Raw genomic sequence first — 5,000 nt, forward strand, 5'->3', positions numbered from 1 at the left:
AAGTTTGTGGCACGCATTGGCACGCACTAAATGGCCGTGAAATAGTCGTGAACGATGCGCCAACTGGAGTGAACAGTGCGGGAATTGGCGTGAACTGGAGTGAACGATGCGGGAAGTGGCGTGAACTTTATAATGAAAAGAAACAAAAAGGAAACGAAAAAATTAATGAAAAGGAAAGAAAAATAAACCTAATAAATTTTTATATTTGCTGTTTTAATGTGAAAAAAAATTATATCTTATTTCAAACTATTTCTATAACTTTATAATGAAGAGAAACAAAAAGGAAACGAAAAAATTAATGAAAAGGAAAGGAAAATAAACCTAATAAATGTTTATATTTGCTGTTTTAATGTGAAAAAAAATTATATCTTATTTCAAACTATTTCTATAACTTTATAATGAAGAGAAACAAAAAGGAAACGAAAAAATTAATGGAAAGGAAAGAAAAATAAACCTAATTAATTTTTATATTTGCTGTTTGAATGTAAAAATAAAATGATGTCTTATTTCAAACTATTTCTATAACTTTATGATGAAGAGAAACAAAAAGGAAACGAACAAATTAATGAAAGGAAAGAAAAATATAAACCTAATAATTGTTTATATTTGCTCTTTGAATGTAAAAATAAAATGATGTCTTATTTCATGCACACGCTTATTTTCCTCTATTACCAATCAAGACCCAAAACTTTTGTTTTAAATAAAAATGAACTGAAAAATAAACCCAAGAAATTTTTAAGTTTGCTGTTTGAATGTAAAAATAAAATGATGTTTTATTTCATCAACATACATATTCTTCTTTATTACCTTAAAATGAAGAGCAAAACAAAATTTTTTGTGTTTGCTGTTTTAATGTAAAAATAAAATGATTCCTTATTTCAACACACTTTTTTCTCTATTACCTTAAAATTAACAGCCTAAAAACTTTTCATTTTGCTGCTTTTGATGTTAAAATAAAATGCTTTCTTAATACTTGTACATATTTTATGTCTGCTATTTATATGTAAATCAAATGCTTTCTTATTGAAACAAAAATAAAGGGCAACAAAAAATACAAACGAAAAAGATACGTTTCTTCTCCTCAATGCAATGGTGTCTCTGACAGAAAGCATTGTTGTCTCTTCCGAAGCCAATCCAAGAATGTCCCCGCGTTGGAGAAGCCCCGTTTTTATATGTTACAGATGAACTCTTTATGATTACTTGGTAGCTTGATTCCACCTTATCCATTTCAGTGTTAAAATTACGAACTTCATTTCTAACTAAGCTGATATTATCTAGTTACCGATAATCTGTTGCGCTACATCTTTATAGTGCTTTTTGCCAGAGGTAACGGGGGAGCCCCACCCTGCCAGCAGGAAGGGGGAGCCCCGCCCCGCCAGCGAGAAGGGGGAGCCCCACCCCGCCAGCGGGAAGGGGGGGGAGCCCCACCCCGGCAGCGGGAAGGGGGGGAGCCCAGCCCTGCCAGCGGAAAGGGGGGAGCCCTGCCCTGCCATTGGGAAGGGGGGAAGCCCCACCCTGCCAGCGGGAAGGGGGGAGCCCTCCCTGCCAGCAGGAAGGAGGGAGCCCCGCCCTGCCAGCGGGAAGGGGGGAACCCTGCCCTGCCAGCGGAAAGGGGGAGCCCTCCGGGCTAGCAGGAAGGGGGAGCCCCACCCAGCCAACAATAGAGAGTTCCTATATCTAGCTTATTTTTAAAAAAAACATGGAGGGTGGAATCAGGAAGGCAGTCATTAAAAGCAAAACCAGAATCTTGAAGACTTGTTCTTTCTCTCCCTGAGGAAGAAGAAGTCTTCAAGATTCTTGTTTTGAAGACTTCTTCATCCTCATGGAGAAAAAAAAGTAGTCTTCAAAACCAGAATCTTGAAGACTTCTTCTTCCTCATGGAGAGAAAGAAGAAGTCTTCAAAACCAGAATCTTGAAGACTTCTTCTCCCTCATGGAGAGAATCTTGAAGACTTCTTGTTCCTCATGGAGAGAAAGAACAAGTCTTCAAAACCAGAATCTTGAAGACTTCTTCTTCCTCATGGAGAGAAAGAACAAGTCTTCAAGATTATTTTTTTTTTTCATGATTGCCTTTCTGATTCCACTTGTCGTTGATCCCTTTCTTCTTTCATCCGACCATGAAAAATTAGCCAAAACAACTATGGTCAGTGAGTATAATCAGAATGAAAGAAGAAAGGGATCAACGACAAGTGGAATCGGGAAGGCAGTAATGAAAAGCAAAACAAGAATCTTGAAGTCTTCTTCTTTCTCTCCAAGAGGAAGAAGAAGCCTTCAAGATTCTGGTTTTGAAGACTTCTTCCTCATGGAGGGAAAGAAGAAGTCTTCAAGATTCTTGTTTTGAAGACTTCTTTCTTCTAAGAAGGAAGGGATCAACGACAAGTGGATTCAGGAAGGCAGTTATGAAAAGCAAAACAAGAATCTTCAAGATTAATAACTGATTTATTTGAAAGGATTCGGACAGAAAATCCAGGAAGGAGAGGGAGACAGGAAGGAGAACGGGAGAGAAGAAATAAAGTATCCGAAAAGGAGAACTAGTTATTATTAATTGATCAGTTTACGTTTGTGCGGATTTGAAATGAGTAAGTATAGCCAATAACGTTGATGATCCAAAAATAAAGATTGTGCAGAATAAGGCGGAAACTGCACAGAAGTAGAGAATATTGAAGGACCAAATCCGAAATAGTCTTAAAAATTCTCCCAACTCGTTGTTCGACTCCAATTTGTTTTTCTTCATCAATAGGTCAGTTGAATACTTTCCTATCAGAGCTCCAAAAGAGTCTTAGTCTCTCTGATAGGAGAAATATGGAATACTGGTGCATTTCCAAATCGGATTCAAATTGTCATTCGTCTTGAGCAGGAATGTTATAAAATTTAAAAAGATGGTTTTAATCGTTTTATTGATCAACCCTCGAGTTATATTATAATCTATTTTATATAACCGTAATTATTATGATCTACAATACAAAGGAGAGAGAGGATTATGTCACGCACACTTGCAATGACCTAACGTTTAACTTCAAATAATTTTTCAGTTTATTTGTTTTATAATTTTCTATCTATATCTAAAGAAATTATATACGATAAAAATATTCTTAGTATACGTTAAAAACATTTCATCGATTTGAGAAGATATCTCAATCTCCAACCAATTCTTTTCAGTAGTGTTAGTAGCATAAGAACTGAGCATATTATAAGGCAGTTTTACTAACTCATTACTATTTAATTTTATTTTATTTTCATGGTTAAATTAAAGTGGCTGCACTTACCCAAGATACACGCAAACAAGCATATATACATTCGTACATACATACACACACATATCTATCTATCTCTCTCTCTCTCTCTCTCTCTCTCTCTCTCTATATATATATATATATATATATATATATATATATATATGTATATATATATATATATATATATATATATATATATACATATATATATATATATATATATATATATATATATATATATCAAAATTAATTATAAATGTAGGAGTGGGTGACTAGTGTTTTTTTTTTTGGCATGTGTTTATGTGTATGTAAATGAGTGTACACTTCTTTTTATAACATATAGATATTGATATATCAATTTCAAATCTATATTAACTTCTTAAACAAATTATTATTATTATTATTATTATTATTATTATTATTATTATTATTATTATTATTATTATTATTATTTGCTAAGCTACAACCCTAGTTGGAAAAGCATGATGCTATAAGCCCAGGGGCCCTAACAGGGAAAATAGCTCAAAAATTAAAGGAAAAAAGGAAAAGTAAAATATTTTAAGAATAGCAATAACATTTAAATAAGTATTTCCTATATAAACTATAAAAACTTTAACAAAACCAAAGGAAGAGAAATAGGGTAGAATACCGTGCCCGAGTGTACCCTCAAGCAAGAGAAAGTGCGATTTTATAGAATATTACTGTTTGATAATTTTGGTAATATAACTCAATGATTAGTATAAGTGATACATTTTAGTAAATCAACTCTATTCCCAACAAATATTTTACATTACGTCATTGTTATGTCGGGTTATAGTTAATCTGAGGTATTTACAGTAGGTATGACGTTTCACCAACAACAACAACAACAACAACAACAAAAACAAAACAACAACAAATGCAGCCGTTTCTAGTCCACCGTAGGTCAAAGGCCTCAAACATATCCTATTTCATGTCAGTGGTCTATATACCTTGCCCTAAACCACAAAATAATGCATAAATGCTGAAATAGCAAATCAAATAAATTTTGACCGAGTAGTCTTTTGAAAACGTACAAATATCCACATTTTAATCAACACGTCAGACATTCGAATTTAGAAATATACAAATACAAAATTAAAATTATTTTTTTACCTGACTTTGAAAAAAAAATGAAAACGTATTTGATTAAGTCCTTTCAAAGCGCAGCATCAAACACTAACCAATTGGCAATTTGAGAGAAAAAAAAGACTGAATATCGCTAAAGAAAATGGGAAATTTATCATCAAACAATACTGGATCTCACTTCTAATTCGCGTTGGATTTCATATGGCAGTGATTGGAAAAACTAAGAAAATAGTAAATATTTCTCTTTAATCATTCGAGAAGTTTGATTTCATAATTTTCCTGAGTCAATTTTCATGAAAATGCGTGTGAAAGATTTTACACACACACACACACGCATATATAGATATATATATGTATATATATATATATATATATATATATATATATATATATATATATATATATATATATATATATACACACACACACACACATATATATATATATATATATATATATTTATATATATATATATATATATAATGTTGTATTTCATGCTGGGATCGAACCTTAGCCTCTTCATATGAAAGGCAAGAGTTTGATCCCACCAAGAGATAGAAATTTACTTACATTTGAGCGCGATATTGAGTTGATTTTGATCCCTTTATATATATATATATATATATATATATATATATATATATATATATATATATAT

This window comes from Palaemon carinicauda, chromosome 11 (genome assembly GCF_036898095.1).
Source record: "Palaemon carinicauda isolate YSFRI2023 chromosome 11, ASM3689809v2, whole genome shotgun sequence".
NCBI classification, from domain to species: Eukaryota; Metazoa; Arthropoda; class Malacostraca; order Decapoda; family Palaemonidae; genus Palaemon; species Palaemon carinicauda.